At 39.6% G+C, this 20,498-nt stretch overlaps 1 long non-coding RNA gene across 1 annotated transcript in view; it reads left to right on the plus strand.

The window, feature by feature from the left end:
• The window catches only part of LOC128831066 (uncharacterized), a 351,765-nt gene that overhangs the window by 66,037 nt on the left and 265,230 nt on the right, over positions 1-20,498 (plus strand). The window lies entirely within an intron of this gene.

Here is a 20,498-nt window from a genome sequence, read left to right on the forward strand (position 1 = left end):
TTAGGGGCAGATGATATCCAGAGCACAGAACAAAACTTTTATGCTGCTTCATATATAGAAATAGTTTATCTACTAGTTGGATAAGAAGGGAAACATCTTAAACAATGGGGGACAGATCCTCAGCTGTAGTTAATTGAAAGAGCTGCATTCCCTTTAACGGAGTTACACCATTTTTAACTTGCTGAGGATCTGTCCTTTTCCATGGAATTACTTTACTGGCATGAAAATGGGAACAGAATTTGGTGTAATAAATATGAAGGTTCTTTCCTTTTACCATCTTTTTTTTCTGTTCCAAGGATTAAGTTTCGCTTATTTGTGCGCTTGAGGATTATGCTGTTGCAACATGTCACTGTTGGAAAAACTAGCCTTGATCCCCCAGCTCTTAGGAACAACATAAGAACGGCCATACTGGGTCAGACCAAATGTCCATCGAGCCCAGAATCCTGTCTTCTGACAATGGCCAATGCCAGGTGCCCCAGAGGAAATGAACAGAACAGGTAATCAAGTGATCCATCTTCTGTTGTCCATTCCCAGCTTCTGGCAAACAGAGGCTAGGGACCATCCTTGCCCATCCTGGCTAATAGCCATTGATGGGCCTATCCTCCATAAATTTATCTAGTTCTTTTTTTGAATGCTGCTATAGTCTTGGCCTTCACAACATCCTCTGTCAAGTTGTTTCTCAGGTTGACTGTGCGTTGTGTTAAAAATACTTCTGTTTGTTTAAACCTGCTGCCTATTACTTTCACTTGGTGACCCCTAGTTCTTGTGTAATGAGAAGGAGTAAATAACACTTCCTTATTTACTTTCTCCACACCAGTCATGATTTTATAGACCTCTATCATATCCCCTCTTAGTCATCTCTTTTCCAAGCTCTCCATAAAGTTGCACCAGAGCAATTTCCAATGTCAGCTGTGAGTTGTGCCTAAGCAAAGATTTACAGGTCCAGGTCCTGTTCCATATTAAGCATTGTACAAATTTTCTTAATAAAAATACCAATTAAAAAAATTGATTTAAAAAAAAAATGGCAATTCCAACTCTTCCTGGACTCAGTTGTGATATGTATTTTAACTTTAAACCTTTGTTCTCCATGATGGATCTCACTTGATAGAAATAAGTTTCTTTTTCTGAATTACTCTCTGTTTTCATTCTTTAAAACATCATTTCTTGGCTAGTTTGGACACTTTTGTGCCATTTTTGGAAAGTTGGCTGCAAGAGCGGGTACATAATGTCCTGTGAGTCAGCAGGTCTGCAGATAGAATAGGCTTAGTTTTCCTTCCTTGTTAAAAAGCCATTTGTGGCATTATTTACATTATATATTTAGCATATCTAGGTTCCAGTCTATGTTCCATTCACACTTTATTAATTCGACAGTAAAGCAAAATATTTAGAGTCTGATTCTCAGCAACAATAACTCTGGATTTATATTCTTGATGTTTTGGTTGTCAATAAAAACAGAGCAAAGGGGCTAACAACTAAATATGAAAAGTAACAGCTGTCGGTAACTATGGACCAATCCAGCTTCCACTGAAGCCAGTCAAAATCTTCTGGGGGAGCATGATTTGGCCCTTCATGATGACTTTTGGTTCCATGCTAATGCAGGTGATAATGCTTATATTTGTATGTTTTCTTTCCGTGCCTTTATTAAGAAAAAAACATAGCAGAATCTTTTCTTTATACAACATAGAAAACCTCCATTGGGCATTATAAGATTACTTTCCAAATGGTCTATAATTTTTTCATGCCATTAATAGGATCTTTTTTGGACTATGTTACTAGTTATGGTGTATTCATAATTTTCACATAGCAAATACTTGACCATTATAAATTAAGTCTTACAACCCTCCAACCTGAGAAATTGGTATTTGATATATCCATTTTACAGATGGGCACATTGAGGCATAATGAGGTTGAAGCCAACAGACCCTGTGCTCTAGCAAACCGAAAGCATAGCCTATAGTGGTGATTCGCTTGCGAATTTACACTAATTGTGAGCTAAAAAGTAGATGAAAGTTAAGTGTCACAATAATCTATTACAATAAATGTTGATGGGGAAAAGGTGCTAAAGGACAGACAAACTGAATTAGTCCAGACAAAAAGGCCTCCTGATATAACTCAAGGATTGTGTAGAGGAGCAGTGATTCTCAAAGCCGGTCCGCCGCTTGTTCAGGGAAAGCCCTGGCGGATTCGCAGATTCCGCCGATCACAGCTCCCACTGGCTGCAGTTCGCCACTCCAGGCCAATGGGGGCTGTGGGAAGGGCGCCCAGCATATCCCTCAGCCCGTGCTGCTTCCTGCAGCCCCCATTGACCTGGAGCAGTGAACCGTGGCCAGTGTTCGAAATTAGACTTAATTGGTGGACAAAATAAAAGAGGATGGAATATTCTGCCCATCACTCCCTTTTGGGGTCCTTAAAAATTTTGCGGGACAAATGAATGTGAATGCTGGCTGACTGAAAGATGAGAGAAAGGGAAGGAGTGAGCTTCATTGTGGCTGCTACACCATCAACTACTGGGGCCCCAGGATGCAGTGTGTCACCATTGTGCCTTTTTTGTCCTAATCCTGAGAGAGGTCCTGACCAGACTGGGCCAGAGCAAGAAAGCCAGAAGACATTGCCATCTCCACTGGCTCTGGCTAAATCCTGAATACCTGATGTGGAGTCTCTCTCATCCTGCCCACACCTCACCTGCCTTTGTATCCTTTTCCTTCCCCACCTTATTTCTTCTCTTTCCTATCCCTCTCTTTTTGCCTTATTTTTAATAGGAGTCTAGCTTAGCTGGCCAAGACTGTATATTTTGCAACACTGCCTGTGACCAGAAAAGCAGCTATAAGCAATGCCCTAAATTGCCCAATGCTGGTACAAATCTGCCAGATCTTGCAGCGGCAGATAAAACCATGTGCCTGTGTCATTCTAGAAGTGAGGTTGCATGTGACTGACAGACAAGCTGCATTTTTGTATCTTGTCTGTTCTTTTCTTTCCCCTTCTGTGTGTATTTGTCTTGTGGGAAACGGGATCGGCCTTAATAGTAATAGTTTCAGCTCCTCTGAACTAACTTTTTCTCTTTCCCCAAAGTGACGGTTATTACTATCCTTAATACCATATAAGAGACTGTGAAAGAGGGGTTTTCCTTTTAAAACCTCTTTCCAGCTAAAGGGAGAGGAAGCAAGAGATGTTGAAACGAAATCCTTACTTAATACTTTATATTCTAAACACTTTACCTGTTTTTCCTCCTTTTTTGTATCCTTAATAAAAGGTTAAAATTTTTAATTGTTTGCCTTGAACTAAGCAGGCTGAGGTCTTGGCATACCAAGCCCTGAAACTTGTTTAACACTCTTTAATGTTGGACAGAGGCAGTATCACATTAACATCTTTGACTCTTTGGGCCCATTTATGCCATCTAAATTCATACAGTAGGCCTCTTGGGGCTGTGCACAGCCAGGTGCAATTTAGAACATCCTTAAGCTATTATAAATTGTGCAGGGAGGTGAATCAGGCTCTAGCTAACCCAAGAATTAGAGTGATGCAAGGGTGTCATGAAATCACTTTTCCTGGCCCTCTGCCCAGCACAGGTCAACTGAACCTACAGAATCCTGCCTTCTTAATTCATTTAAGCAAAACTCAAGGGATGCAACCCACGTGAACTGAAACTGCAAAAAAAAAAAAAAAAAAAAAAAAAAAAAAAAAAAAAAGAGGGGTGGGGGAGGGAGGATTTGCACAGATCCTTATGAATCTAAACTGCAACGTTTTATCCAGTTTTCTCCCTTTAATTAAATTCTTTATGGTGACATATGCATTAGAGATGTCAATGCTTAATGAAATAGTATGAATACATATGAAATACTTTTCAGTTCTGCCAAAGAGAAGCTGAATTTAGCTACCAGGCTGTAGATTCTGAAGGAGAGTTACAAAAGTGCGGGGTCTTGGCTAAATTTGCAACTTTTATGTAAATGTAAAGAAACCACATAAACCTTCAATAGATATGTTTATTATAACAACAGCCATCTCAACTCCTCTAGTGTTATCCTTTTAATTGCAGGAATGCTTAAGAAATCAAACATACATATATGCTGTCTACTGGAGGGAAGGTGAAATCAAAGGACACTTTTCAAAGAAGTAGAAAGGGGTAACCCCTATTTCCCCTCATGATTTCCTCAAACATCGAACCAAAATAGAACAAGAACTGGTATATTAATAACCTGAAAGCTTTTTTTAGCTGCTGTTGGTGCAGATCCAATATTTATACGCTCGTGCTTTTGAGTAACTGGAAAGATTGCTACCTATCAAAAGAGCAAATGTATTGTTTATTTCAGATAATGCCCACTACGTGCTCTGCTCGGTGCATTCTCAGCAGGAAAAACTCATAATAGACAAAGCGAGGGGAAGGGTTACAACATATAAGGGTTAAGGTATTGATTCGCCATGACTTGGTAATATAAGCTTATGCTCCTGTTTAAGGGTATACAAACTATTCCCAATTACCCCTCAAACTTGCCATTATTCCTCAGCTAATTTCCCACAGTTATCACAGCAGAAATAGCTCTTCAGGAGCAACGTGCCTCCACAGAAGGTAGTGGTATTCCTTGCTGCAAAGGGGTGTGTGGGAGAAGGCAAGGAGAAGATTGGGTGACAAACAGATAGATGAGGCTGGCATCAGTGGATAACTAGAGCAGGTAAGGGAGGTGAGAAACTTGTAGAGCACTTGCCAACAGTTACTCCTGTTTGCAGAAAATCTTTCTTAATCATCCCTTCACTGAATCCTTCATGATGGCACTTACTGGATAAGGAGAGGTGATATTCTATTTCATGTTTCAGACCGTACTTATTCTTGCAGTAAAGAGGATAGTTCCAAGAAGTATTTCCTATCCCCTTTGTTACACTGCCTCCCCCTCGTCCTACAGCCTATGAAAATGTTGATGTTGGGCATATTCAGCTGCTTACTATCCCGGGCTGACTTGGGTTCTCCAGGTTACATGCTAGGTGGTGGTCAAGTGGAAATCAGGCCTAAGGGCGTGTCACTGACTTCATTGCCTCCCCACAGCCCTTTCCTGTATCTGGCTGAGGACCAGGAAGGAACTTTAAGGAGTCTCTAAGCATAAACATAAATGTGGCATATTGTACAGTATTTTCTCCTTACTTAACAGTTATATATAAAAATCCCTTCTTCCAAAGGGACCTGCTGCATAGTGATGTCAGGTTTAACTTGTGGCCTAGCTGTTTATAATTTAGAGCAACATGCCACCAAGTGATACTGGATATTTTTACTAATATGTGCATTATAGTGGCACTTAGCGGTCCCAGTGGAGATCAATATGCTATAATTCACATAAACACACACTGAGAGACAGTTCCTACCCTGAAGAATTGCTGTCAATAGACAAGACAGACAATGGGTAGGTGGGGAAACAAAAGCACAGAGAGATGAAATGACTTGTTTGCGGTCAGACAACAGTTCCATGTCTGAGCCAGGAATACAACACTCATCTCATGAGTCCCAGTCCAGTGCCCTGACCATGCTGCCTCTCTTAATAAGTTATGCACTAATATTACCTAATTGTGTTTAATTTAAATAGGATCCTTCTGTCATTTTTGACATTCACAAAAGTAGCCAAGACAATGGGCATTTTTTTCTTGCTCTGTCCCAGTTGGAATGATCTTGACACTTGGCCAAGAACGTTCCAAATGAGCAAACAGCAGGAGATACTTTCACAGTTGAGATCATTCTATGCAATCACATGACAATTTGGAACAAATGGTTAAAATCAGCCAACTCAATTTAAGAAGTGGTTTGAAGAATATGCAAAGGAGTTTGAGCCAAAATATTGCTAATTTGGAGAATGGTACTGTATAAAGCAATATTACTCCATTGAAATAACTTTATGAAATTGTACATTGCTTAGCAGCTGTTACCATAACTTTAGAGTAATTTTTCTTCATGTTAGGGGTATAGGTGGCTCAGTGCATTTATATACTTAGACACAGAAGCCACAGTAAGGGAAGTCAACTGTGACTTAATCAAAGTGACAAGGGGACCTGATTCTCCTCTTACTTCTCCAAATGTAAATCAGGAGCAACTCCACTGAAGATGAAAGAGTTATACCAGTGCAAAAGTAGTATGGCTGAAAGGAAATTTCAGTCCAGTTCAGTTATGGCAATATGCTAACAAGGGCAGGAAAAACCTTAATTTGTCTGGTTCTTTTGTTCTCTGGGTAAATTACCATTGCACCACTCAGTAACTCTGTTAGGTTTTTAAAAATGAATTCATCTGCTAGCTGGAGGTGTGAGAGTCATTTGTAATATCACTGAGTATAGAGAGAACATTTGGAGAAATAAATGATTGATAAAATGTAATGGCTGGTATCACAACCAAATAATATGATGACAGGAGTCCTTTGATAGAAAAGATTGAGGAGTCAAATGACAAAAGTGATAAAGCAGTGCTGTAAGCAGTTCTCCTGTCTTTGCCAGTCTTATGAATAGCATGTGGGGGGTGTCTTATTGTGCCAGATTTTGAACCAACTCAAAGTTGAGTGTGTGAGTGAAAGAGAGAAGAAGTAGGAACAGAATTCAAACCTTTTGAAGTTTGTGACTCATTTAGGCTGTGACAGAACACCACACTTACCCTCCTCCCTATACTCTATGCCTGGGAGCTAACAGGAAAGCTATCCTAGCAAGTTAGAGCAGTGCTTAATTTGTAATGAAAGAGATGCTGGGGGTCTAGTAATTTTGTAACTTTCATAACTGATAAAGCAAGCCTGAAGGTGCCGGGGATCTGAACTGTCAAGCGGCTAGAGGTGCCAGGGCTGAGCCCTGGTAAGCCCTGGCATAAATTAAGCACTGAGTAAGAGTGATCATGAGAGAAGAACTTTTTCCTCCCTTCTACATCCATCTGATCCGCTCCTTGGATTGCAATGAAGGCAATAAGCCTTCTCTGTAGGTGCCTGAGAATGGAAGATGGGGGAGGGAGCAACCTGTCATTCTCAGAAGCCAGCAGAGGAGATGAGGTAAGCTACAGACCTCTACAAAGACTTCACAACTAAAGGGGAGCCCATGGCCAATTATGGTGAAAAGGGGCTTTGTGGGATGCTGACAGTTCCCCTCCTCCTAGGAACAAAGAAGTATATGTCTCATTTTCACTTTCCTTTCTGATGGGAGCCAGGGTTAGCTAGGCCACAGTAGTTCAGATTTTCACAAAATGCAACCTTGATGAGCAAACTTCAAAACATCTGAAGAATAATTTGTGAGATTCCCCTATCTTTACATCCATATGGTGAGTTGCTCTTTCTGGGCCTGATCCTGTTTTTACATGTGGTAAATCAGAAGCAATTCTACTGGAGTAAATGGGTTTGTGCCAGTGCATAAACCAGTGCAGGGGAGATAAGAACCAGGCTCTCATGACTTTAATTATGTCATCAGATTCTTCCCTGGATTCTGTTCCTGGCTTTGCTACTGAATGATCTCTGGCAGATCTGTGTCTGTTTACTGTGCCTATCTTTAAACTTTCTGTTGAGCAGTATGCTTAATTTACCTCACTGGGATGATGTGAGATGTAATTAACTAATACCTGCAAAGGGCATTAGATGGCTGTTGCTGTGTAAGTACAAAGTATCATTATTAATTACCAACGAAAGCCTAAGTACAACTCATTTCAAGTCACTAACACCATATAACAGTCATGACTGAAGAACATTTTGAAGGCTGAACTTTGCTATACATAAGCAATTTTGCTTCCCATTTCTTCAGTGCAGCATTGCTGAGTGTAGGTAGAGTTAGGCCCCTGACCTGCTATGATCTCCATGCCATCAGACTCGTTCACTCACATGAAACCAAGAGTCTGACCATGTAGGGTTCACTGCAAGACTGGTGGCTTAATTTGTAAATGGAGAAAAAAAATCTTTATTTTTTTAAATTCATACCAAAGGAATTTTACTTTTGGCTAAAAATCATGCTGTCAAGAGTGATGGATGCTATTTTGTGCTGTTTCTTTAAATGTACAGTGGGCACAGTGGTAGAATGTGTTCTTTATTAAATAAGCATATGAGACGCTAAGGGTATTGTGCTTTAGCTAAAACAAAATTTGCTCAAGGCAGGGAAGCTGTTTTTAAAGTAAGACTCCTTGATTGTGTTTAGGAAGAGTGCATCGAAGCAAGCTGAGATCACCAAATAAATTAAGCACAGTGAATGTAAATTGTCTGTATTTGCTCATTTTTCTAGTTGTCTTGTGTATTGCTGTAAATTCTAAATCAACAGCATGGTCACAATTTGAATGTTGTATTTTGAGTTTGACACAGTAGTGCAATAACTCTGCAGCATCATGAGATTGTATATTCATCGTCTGGGTGATTTCTAAAGAAAGTGATCAGTTTGCAAGATAAACGATGTTTTCTAACTTCCAGACTTGGGATCTCAAAGCTCAGCTGCATTTCATTGCCATTAATAAAGATTCTGTGGGACACAGGAGCCCTTGGTTATAGCTGTGTATCCCCACTGACTTAATGGGCTTTTCTCAAGAGTCACTGGCTAAAACATAATAAAATGTCTATGTGCATAAGAAGGGATAGAATCCAGCTTGCTTTCTCTCTCTCTTAACTTTGTTGGCTCTGCAGAGTTCACAGGTGCTTTTTTTTAAAAAAAGGCAACAGCAATCACTTCTTCAGTTGCTTTTTTTAGTCACCATGAAATACACAGAAGGCTGATTTCTCAGCTTGTCTAGTCATTTACATCTGTGCTCTCACTGCTTTGAGTGGGTGAAGAATTCTGATTTGGTAGCATTGCACACCCACTTTATACAGGGTTAAATGATTACACAAGGGGCAAAGCAGTGGAGAATCAAGATAGTAGGGAACATATTGTTGATCAAGGAAGGGACCACAGTTGCTTTTCATTGTACAGCCACTCTTTTAAATCTACCACAGCAGGGGATTGAGGCTGATGATGCAGCACTTAAGCATCTTTGCCAGTATTTCTGTGTTCCTTAATCATATGCATAGATGTCCCACTGAAGTTTGGGAAGTGCTTTTGCAATTGCTCCTGCTATTTATTTAGTGCTAGGAACATGCTTGGCCTTGTACAAGATACAACTATAAAGACCTTCTCGGCCCATGCGTACAGTATAAATAAAGCTACTTCTGTTGGAAAACAGTTTGTCGTCTGTCCCTTTGGCATCACAAGATTCTGCACAGTTACAGCAACTTTTTTAGGGGAAATTAAGAGGTAAGGCACACTGCATTGATCTTATAAGCCATTTGACTATTTCAAGACTATTTTTTTGTGTGTGTGAATGTTCACTGGTTTTTTTTGTCATGTTACTCGTGTTTCTCTAAGCAGTGTTAGGTTCTGTACTTGCAAACCCATGGGACTGCTTTTTTGAATTATGTTAATTGGGTGTATAAATGTTTTAAGGATCGGGGCCTTAATGTGTTACACTTACAGCTTTGCTAAAATATTTTGGTGTAAATGAACAAATAGCATCTGGTTGTCAAGAGTTTCTTTTGTCTTCTAGGAATTTTAAAAAAACAAAACTCATTAGTCATAAACTTATTGTGTAACTAGAAGTTTAACAGAACATCATTAACTTTTGTCCCCCTTTATGTTTTGATAAGAGTTATACTATGGTCTTGGGTTTTAGTCTCTTCTAGGCAAAGGAAAAATGGAGACTAAGTAGGTTGTTACTTCATGTAAAATACCTCATAGTGTGCTGTTTATTAAAATATCCACTAAACAATGGAATGAGTCATTTACAAACTCAGTTCCTATTTCCACAAACTCATGCATAATAATAGTTCCCTATTGATGTCAGGAGGCTCTATTCATATATTTGAATTTGTAGGATCAGGGTGACAAGTAGTCTCTGACCCATAATAAGAACCCAGAGTTTTGTTTAGGGTTTCCACCCATATAAAATGTTGGCAAGGAGTTCAAGCCTGGTTCTATGGGCCCGTTGCTCTACCCTGGCTTCTACCAGCCACTCTCCACCCATCTTTTCATGACTTATTTATTTAGCTATATTTTTGTGTACTGGTTTACCATTCAGTCAGTCCTTAGCTGTCTCTGGTCAGCAGGAAGCAATGAGTTATCAGCTTCATCCACCTGAGCGAGAGAGAGACACACACAAAGGGGTGGGGGAAGAGACAGAATAAAAATTTTTGTTTCACATTCATCTAATTGGGAGAATGCAGCACTGTATATCTGCCACTATGTGAGGTTATTAAGCAGTAGTAAGCTAAGGGCTAGTCACAGAATTCCAAAATTGGATTTCTTAGAAATAGGCCGGATCTATTTCAAGTACTTTATATATAATATAAAGTTCCCATTACTATAGTAACTGAGCACCTCATAGTCTTTGGTGTATTCTCACAGTGAGGGTAAGGTAGTACAATTGTCACCATTTTCACAAATGGGGAACAGGCACAGACAGAATAAGTGGCTTGCCCAATCCTGAAGTGGGTTCTCTTCTTGACTTGCCCAGGTTTAGGAAACTCTACTTTCCCCCCTACTATCCTAGGGAAAAAATGTAGATACAAGACATATAACATTATACTGACATATTAGATTAGTTTTTAATCATAATCTATTGTGGTGGGCTTTATCAAATAGGTTGGTTATGGACCTTGCTATAAAACTAGTCAGACTTTGACTCAGTCTAAAAACTTCTGGTAACTTGTTTCACAAATGAACCAGAACCCTCCAAAAGAAAACGTTGACTGTGGTGACATAGCAGGGGTAGGCAACCTATGGCACGTGTGCCGAAGGCGGCACGCGAGCTGATTTTCAGTGGCACTCACACTGCCCGGGTCCTGGCCACTGGTTCGGGGGGCCCTGCATTTTAATTTCATTTTAAATGAAGCTTCTTAAACATTTTAAAAACCTTGTTTAATTTATATACAACAATAGTTTAGTTATATATTATAGACTTATAGAAAGAGACCTTCTAAAAACGTTTACATGTATTACTGTGTGGTGTTTCGATGCTGCTTGTATTATTAGAACTGGGAGCGCTGGCTGTTGGGAGTCTGAAAGGACAGGAAACAGGAAGGAGGGGGGAGGAGTTGAGGAGGCTGGGAGAGTTAGAGTGTGTAGCTACAGCTTGGAAAAGAGATTTCCACTGTAAATAAAGTTCTGTTAAAGTTTGTTAATACCTTGCTTGGAGGATACAACATTTTGGCGACGAGGATGGATCTTCTGCCTCTGAACCCACCTGCACCCTTTCTGCAAAGCCCAGGTGAGCCTCCAATTGCTTTTACTCCCTGGATCCATATGTTTGAGACTTATCTGCTTGCAATCCGTGCTACAGAGATTTCTGAAGTAAGAAAGCGTGCTCTGCTAATCCACTGCTTTGGAGCAGAAGGGCAGCATATATTTTACACTTTTCCCCTTGCAGATGATAAATATGAGACTGCACTCACTGCATTAAAGAACTTTTTTGTGCCCAAAGTGAATGTAGTAGCTAATCGCTACAGATTTCGCCAGTGTGAGCAGAAACCAGGGGAGACTATAATGCAGTATATGGCTTCCCTGAGGAATCTGATTGTAACTTGTGACTTTGGGAATATGGCAGATGAGATGATTAGAGACCAGCTCATTGAGAAGGACAGTTGAACAGAACCAAGCAAAGTCTAAGGCTTTCACAGAGAAATGGCAGGGTGCTAAGGAACCAAAGTTTGAGTGTGGTTCCTTTGTTAGAATATGAAAACTTGAAATCTTACGCAAAGGGAACCATAAATTCACAGCTCCTCTTAAAATCATAGAGAAGAAGGGACCTTACACCTATCAACTTTCTGATGGGTGGGTATGGAATGCTTCTTATCTTGCACCTGCCTATGCACCAAGAGGAGATTATGTCAACACCCAGTCTGCACTGGGTGACTTCACTGTAGAACCAACACAACAAGACATTGCACTGGAACTGGGGCTTGAGAGACGGCCTGTCAGACTCAGACGACCACCCTGCCTGGACTAAAGACTATGTTATGTAGTATCTACAGTGTTTTCAGTGTAATATTCCTGCCAACAGTATAGTGTGTTGTTTCATATTTGTTCCTGGGGTTAGAACAACAATGTTTATTTTAATTTGGAAAGTTTCTTAAGAAAGGAGGGAATGTGGTGTTTAGATGCTGCTTGTATTATTAGCACTAGGAGCGCTGGCTGTTGGGAGTCTGAAAGGACAGGAAACAGGAAGGAGGGGGGGAGGAGTTGAGGAGGCTGGGAGAGTTACAGAGTGTGCAGCTACAGCTTGGAAAAGAGACTTCCACTGTAAATAAAGCTCTGTTAAAGTTCGTTAATACCTTGCTTGGTGGATACAACATAGTGGCACACAAAACCTTAAATTAGAGTGAATAAATGAAGACTCGGCACACCACTTCTGAAAGGTTGCTGACCCCTGTGACATAGTAATGATGGTCGTGTGGGGTTACAGAAGAAGGAAAAGTCTGTTTTACATTGACTTCAGTCGGAGATGCTTGGGCCTAAAGTGGTCTAAGTTGAGCATTCAACCACTGACTTCCAAAATCACTGGCCTCTTTTTGTGTGGAGCAGCATCCCAGATGCCCTTAATAAAGGACCACCACTGTGCTCTAAAGTGCCAGAAACTGTATGAGAGAGTCTCTGGCCAGGAGTTTTTACCTTTGCTGGAGAGAATTTGAAATCTGGTGAAGAGATGTTCCCTTTCCCTCCACCCTGCTGCTCAGATAGCCCTTGGAATAGCCCTGTTTTACTATAGAGCTTGTATCGGGGATGTTATCCACAAAAGAGAGGTGCCCCAAGCAACCATTTGCTTTCTGTGAATTGCAGTGCACCAGATGCAATTAAACAACTGTGAGACAGTAATATAAAATCACATAATGTCTCCATGGTTCACTTAAGATGCTGTTATAATGGGCAAATTATTGGATATTGGAAAAAAGGTTAAATCTTGACAGAAGAGTAAAACTGGAAACTGCCTAGTTTAACCCACCTCTACACTGGGCAAATATTTCTGCAAGAACGATTTAAGCCAAGTCAGGGATGCACTCTAAATCCTTATGGGAATTTTCTTCTTTAAACTCTACTTCTATATCATTTGAATGCCCAATAATAACAAAAAAGACATTAAAACTTTAGACCCAAGTGATTTTCAGCAATTAAAATAGCTCTGGTATTTTAAAAGCCAAACACATTGACATTTGCCAGACATAAATGCATTTTCCATTTACTCTGCCAGAAGAAGTTGGACTAGTAAAAGTCTTTAGGGCACAGACTACAATGCTTGCTGCAGGTTTTGTAAGGTGGGATCCTGGTCAGTTTCATCCTGCAGAAGTGCTCTTAGGAAAGCATTTGTGTTCAGGAGCACCGTGCTAATCCACTGTCTGTATGGTTGCCAGTGTGGTTGAAAGGAAGAGTATAAAAGAGAAACTGAAAGATGGAAAGCAGGAGGAACAAATCATGTACTTATCATTGCTGCTCGTGGCACTGACTCTGGACAGTGCAGCTAGTGCCGAGTTCCTCGGTATTTAAAAGAAAATGGGTGTAAAACCATTTAAAAACCTATAATGTAGGGAGCTGTAAGCTATTGATAATTGTGGACTGAGGATGTATATAGAAGTCCAAATGAGATATTCACTACATGTGCGTGCACATCCATAAATGTGGGATTTTTGCATCTAGAATCAGAGGTAGTTGTTAGTGTTGGCCATCATATTTCCTCTGCACATACACATTCAGTTTCTGTAAGAAGAGTTGAAAGTCAGATGGAAGCATCTGCCAGCTTCGTTTCATGAAAGAAGCTGGTAATGGGAATGGATAAAATTCTTCCTGTTCTATTTTCAGGCAATTTAAAAAAAGCTAATCTAGATTGAGATCCTTACTCAGAGAAGGTACTACCTTGCTCCTAAATCCTTCTGAAATTGATAGAACCATTCAAGGAGTAAAAAAACGTTTCCATGTGAATAAGGGTATTCGAGTCTGCCCCTTAGGATGCATTTTAAATTGCTGTCCCAGCTATCCCACAACAGATATGTCTACTGTGACAGACCCAGACCAGTGAGGTACAGGAGTCTGGTAGAGGGCAAATATACTGGTCACTGGATGAGTAGTTTTCTGTTCCCTGAGCGACCAGACCAGGGACTGCACTAGAGTAATCAGGAACCTGCTTAAGTTAAGGCAGGCAGGCTAATTAGGACATCTGGAGCCAATTAAGAAGAAGCTGCTAGAATCAATTAAGGCGGGCTAATCAGGGCACCTGGGTTTTAAAAAGGAGCTCACTTCAGTTTGTGGTGCGAGTGTGAGGAGCTGGGAGCAAGAGGCGCAAGGAACTGAGAGTGAGAGGGTGTGCTGCTGGAGGACTGAGGAGCACAAGCGTTATCAGACACCAGGAGGAAGGTCCTGTGGTGAGAACAAGGAAGGTGTTTGGAGGAGGCCATGGGGAAGTAGCCCAGGGAGTTGTAGCTGTCATGCAGCTGTGACAGGAGGCACTATAGACAGCTGCAGTCCACAGGGCCCTGGGCCGGAACCCGGAGTAGAGGGCGGGCCCAAGTTCCCCCCAAACCTCCCAATTGACCTGGACTGTGGGTTCTTCCAGAGGGGAAGGTCTCTGGGCAGTTCCCTAACCCACATGGTGAATCTCTGAGGCAAGAAAATCCGCCAATAAGTGCAGGACCTACCAAGTTAGAGGAGGAACTTTGTCACACTACCCTGCAATAAAAGACCCACCACATGGCCACCACTGGCCCATATTAGCTGACTTAGGCTTGTGGGGCTCGGGCTGCAGAGCTAAAAATTGCAGTGTATATGTTTGAGCTTGGGCTGGAGCCTGGATTCTCACACCCCACAAGCAAGGAGCATCTCAGAGCCCAGGTTCCAGCCCAAGCCCGTACATCTACACTGCAGTTTTATAGCTCCCCAAACCCTGTGAGACGAATCAGCTAACCCAGGCTCTGAGACTCTATGCCATGGGTTTTTTATTGTAGTGTAGACATACCTGGCCTATATGATTTTTTTTAAATTCTGGGATGGTCGAATTTCTGTAGGAAAAAAGTAAAATATCATGCAAATTCTAAAGGTGTGCATGTAAATAAAAATATAAGAATTTGGAAAATATATAGAATTGTGTTCATGATAATTTTAGAGCTGAAATAATCATATCAAGAAATGTGCAAAGGGACTCTGAGATGTAAATTCTTTTTTCAGCTACATGATGAAATCAGACAGTCCTAATTTTTTAAGTAAAATCTAATCTGAATGTTTTTCCCCAACAGTAAGACCAGATAGGGACAAATGGAACTGATGATTAATACAGTAATATGAAACGCTGGATTAGGCCCTTTGTTTGGTTGCATGGTCTGTCTACGATCTACAGAACCATCTAAGCTTTTGTTTAAAAACAAAACAAAACAAAAACACACCAAGTGTGCTTGCCTTCATGGTTGTGAACAAAACCTACCAAATGTCAATGAAGTGTAAGCTAATGCAATATTGTCTCCTGAGTCTGCATCTATCCTGAAACAATAGCTCTGAGAGGTATAAACTCCCTAATTTAAACTCATTTTGCTGTTAACTCTTAATCCTAATGATGATTTAAAAGTCAGCATTACTTATATCCTTAGTGAACTTTTTAGCAGATGGGATGGAATGGCTGCATCGTGCACGTTTTTTAATCTTGCTTTTTTATTATTATTATTGATTTAGGACATTTTATATGCTAACTTCTCTTATCTCTTATATTTATTTTAGTAATTGTGTCAACATGAACTTATATTTTCATTTCATCTATCTATTGTATATTCCTCATAGATTTAATAGACTCTATCTGTCTGGGATTCACAATACTGAGTATTATGAGATTCTACATATGTATCCAATGTTGTAGAAAAACTTATATTACAGCTCATATAATTATAATGGTCAGGATTGTTAATGGCTAATATAATGTAAATGTAATAGGGGATAGAGTTAAGGTGTCGTGTGACTTTAATGTCATTTCTTGATTTTTGAATTCTTAACTTTATAACCCTAATGTTTTCTGAACACTTTTTCTTCCAGTGTTATACTTTATAATTTGGACATTATGACTGTGTGAACAATCAGTGTGAACTTTTTCAGATTATTAGCAATTCAACCTGCAATATATAATTCAAAAAAAGTAAGTTTCTCTATTTTTATTGCAAAGTCAGAGAAGTAACTTACAATTTCAATGGTACTATGAGGCATTCATCTTAACAACAACAGTACAGGTATCATAGAGGCACATCAATGTTTTGCAAATTTGGTTTTACAGTGACAAAGTCAATGACATATCTAAAAGTTCAGAACTCATTCCTGCAACCCTATTCACTCAAGTAATGCTTCACTCTTTGGAGTGAATGGGACCACTCTCATAAGCCAAAGTTGCAGAAATATTGATATGTTTCAGTTTCATTGAATAGATCTGTTCCTCATATGAGATCTCCAAAAAAATATGTTGTTCAGAGCAAAAACAGTGCCGCAAACAATTAAACAGACTGTTCGTGTTTTTTTTTTTTTGTAAATGAGTTGAGGAAATTAATTATTTTAATTGTTCCAAGTCTGCAAAGCCAGTGTCTAACTTCAATGTAAATTTTATCCTTGCTGTGACTCTCTAAAGCATCAAAGGGAAAGGAAAGGAAAGGCCTTGTTTCTTGAGTTGTTTAACTTTTTCTATGGCTAATTTGTGCACTATCCTGTCATTTCACGCAACCTATTTTCCACAGGAAGCTCAGGATGTCAAGTCTATGCACAAAAGAACATCAAAGTGTTTTTAGTATACACAAATTTAGAAGATGCAGTGCATCTTTAACTGTGAAGCATGTAGGTGGCCAGATGAGGTTTGGATTCAGATGTTCAAGTCTCAGCTACATGGCTTAAAGTACAGACTGAATCTTCCATGTAGTCTGTAAGACTTCAGGTATACTTTACTTGCACAGCCATCTGTAAGGGTAAAGTGAGCCCTATTTTCAATAAAACAGGATTTTACCAATCAGTCTCAAATGAATATTTTTTGTGGTCTGGTTTTCATTATAGAAACTTAGCACAGCATTAAATTAGTTCTGCACTACGATCAGAAAATGACAGCAGGAAGTAAACTTAAATGCCGAGAACAGACCATATGCAATTCACTTTTATTTTTTTAATGTCTTCCATAAACACACACAGATTAAATTAGGAAAGCTGGTATAGGTGTTTCGGTTACATGTGGTATTTAGTTAAATACTGAAGGATAAAAATGGAAACCAGGAAGCCCACAAGTTTCAAATTTATTTTGTGGGCCGCTGGGCATCAAAGACAAATTGGATCTTTAAGATGTTCTTTATGGATGAGAAGTTGCCCTAAATTCCTTGCTACAGAAGAAATGTCATGATATGCCAAAGCCTTGCTAAGCAGGGATATTAGCAGCAAGTAGTTACACTGTAGTTTGTCAGTTAATTTAATACATTTAAAAAAAAAGTTTAAATCACTTTTTTTGTGTAGCAAATCATATTTCAGGTTTCACAAATAAAAGCTACAGAGCTATCTGCTACTTGATTTGTTGTGACTTCTATTCTCTACAGTAGAGTCAAATAGTAATAATCATGTCAAAAGACCTAGAGCAATCTGGCATAAATTAAAAAAAGGAAGAGATTGCTTTAAGCCTAAAGTCTACAGTGAAGTGTCTTTAATCTCAAGACCACAGGATAACGTTCTGACCAATCATGACTTTCCTTAGGTAGTGCTCCCAGAAATGAAGGTTCAGGTTTTCACTGCTAAAGGAAGGGGTCCCTTTTTGAGCCTATTTGTTCTGTGTATGGGGTCTTGCTGGGCCATGATAAAGGCACCTAAGGGTTATGGTAATACAAATGTAATCTAATAATATTATTTAACCTATTCATTTAAGCAACATGGGCCACAGAATTCAGGCCAGTGGCTTAAAATCTTACTTTTATATGTAGAGACAGGTTTGCCTTTTTGCTTGTAACCAAAATGCATTATTGGAACTACTTTTGTGTTGTAAACGTTGTGATGTGAACTTTTAAGCACAAGCATAACTTCAGAAGTAGAGTGAACACTCTTTAAAGGTTCATTCTGCTTTTGGAGGCGTTGCTGATTCCAGTTGTATTCCCAATCACTGGATAAATAATGCCTCTAGAATTAGAATGAACTTTAAGCCTGCCCACTCTAAAGTCCAGGCTTGTGCTTAAAAGTTCACATCACAACATTTACTGTACAGATCCATTATATCCATCCAGTCATTCTATTTATTATTGCTGCTCATTGTGCCTTTTAGACACAGCCCTGAAGCAGCACATAATCCTAGCAGGAGCACCAGCAAGGAACAGGGCCAGATTTATACCTTACGCACCCCTAGGCACAGCTGACCTTTATGTCTTCCGTAAAAAATGAAACTTTTAACCCATGTTTAACTTTTAGGTGCCCCTAGAACTGCAGCACCTTGAGGCATGTGCCTAATTGGAAATCTGGCCCTGGCAAGGACTTGTGACTTGGATGTACATTTTGAGGCACAATTTCTCCAGTGCTCCTCTCTTCCAAAGTAGGTGGAATGTGGTGAGTCACACATAGCTATCTTCACTGGTTGATATTTAGGGAGTGGAATCTCTCATTGCCTCATCCCAGCTCATCCTTCTGGAAGGAGGTATTGGACACATGGGCGCTGCTCCCCTCACGCGTGCCTGGAGCAAAAATTTAGGCAGGTACTACCTGACTATGCAGGGAAGGGTGGGACACTTACTACCTCTACTCCTCCGCATAACTCCATAGGACTAGGACATAATCTAGCCCTAATCATTTGGTGCCAGAGTTGCCACCCTCGGTCATGTGGCAGGAGTACTTTAATCCATGAGTTTTACTGAAGCCATTTGAACTACTTGCCACATAAGATAGACTCACTCCATCTTTCTCTTAGCTCCCATTGTGAACACTTGCAGAGTTTTAACAAAGAGTATATTTGGCACATACACAGAGCCAAGTTCAGCTCCCATTCGGTTATGTTGTATCCTTGACATGCAGACAGAAGTCCTCATAGATTTCATTGGGGATGTCTGCTTAGCTGCTGGCATGACATGGCTGACTTGACGAGAAGCTGAGGACTGAACTGGGGTTACTTGTTAGAGTTAGCAAGATGTTTGGGTTGCAGAGATGTGATTGTAGAGTGCTCTTCATTGAATAGAGCTGAGCAAAAATTGGCAGCTTTGCTCATCAGAAGTTTGTGCTTCCCCTTGGTTTTAATCTATATTGGGGTTTACCCAAATTTTGTTTTCACTGTAAAGTTCAAATTAGGGTGACCAGACAGCAAGTGTGAAAAATTGGGACAGCGGGTGGGGGTTAATAGGAGCCTATATAAGAAAAAGACCCAAAAATCAGGATTGTCCCTATAAAATCGGGACATCTGGTTACCCTAGTTCAAATCAAAATCTGAAAGCAAAATTCAGTCAAAAATGCAGTGTCATGCTGAAGTGATTCCTCTAGGTTCAGTCAAAATGGGGCTGAGGATTGCAAAGCTGGGCTGGGTATTGAACAAACTCATAATCAGGAAAGCCTTGTATGCTTTTGGGTTTCCTTGTAAATATTTTGCTGAGCTCTAATAGAGAGCAATATATTGTTCATTGATAGAGCAATATGGTCAGAATTTCTCATCTCCCACACCCCTTCTTAATTATTTACAACCAATTAAAATTTTTTTTACCTAATATTTTTTCCCCTCCTGCAATGTGCATTCTGTTGTTTTGTTGTAGGCTTGTAACTGCTGAGATGCAGGCGTGCATGTTGGTTTATTTATTATTATTATTATTATTCTACTGGGGAAAAGAACATAAAATGTTTTGAAATAAAAACTCATAAAGCATTAAATAGCCTGTGCAAAGAGATTTAAAAAGAAATTTAGATTTAGACCTATAACTGCTGACTCTGCTCCTTTCATCCCTTTGCAGCAGTGACAAAGATAATGTATTGGTGTTCTTTTAACAGTAAAAAAAGAAACCATAAACCTTTATAGATTTACATATTTGGTTACATCATTCACGTCCCATCTGTTCAATGAATCCCACTACTCATCCGATATCTCATCTCGGAGACTGTCAGACAAATCCCTGAAAATCATATACTGTATATCAAACCAAAATTCTTTAAGGGAATGTTTCAACAATCAGTAGCTAGAGCTACAGGAAATTGTGGATTTGTAATGGCAAAACTAACTATTATGTACTGGGTCCTGGGGTACATAATGAAACACTGAAGGGACTTGGACAAGGTAAAAAATAGGGCTGTCAAGCAATTAAAAAAATGAATGGTGTGATCAATCGCACAATTAAACAATAATAGAATACTATTTTTATAAATATTTTTGGATGCTTTCCACATTTTCAAATATATTGATTTCAATTACAACATAGAATACAAAGTGTACAGTGCTCACTTTATATTTATTTCTAATATAAATATTTGCACTGTAAAAATAAAAAATAGTATTTTTCAATTCATTTAATACAAGTACTGTAGTGCAATCTCTTTATCATGAAAGTTGA

This window comes from Malaclemys terrapin, chromosome 2 (assembly GCF_027887155.1).
Source record: "Malaclemys terrapin pileata isolate rMalTer1 chromosome 2, rMalTer1.hap1, whole genome shotgun sequence".
NCBI lineage: Eukaryota > Metazoa > Chordata > Testudines > Emydidae > Malaclemys > Malaclemys terrapin.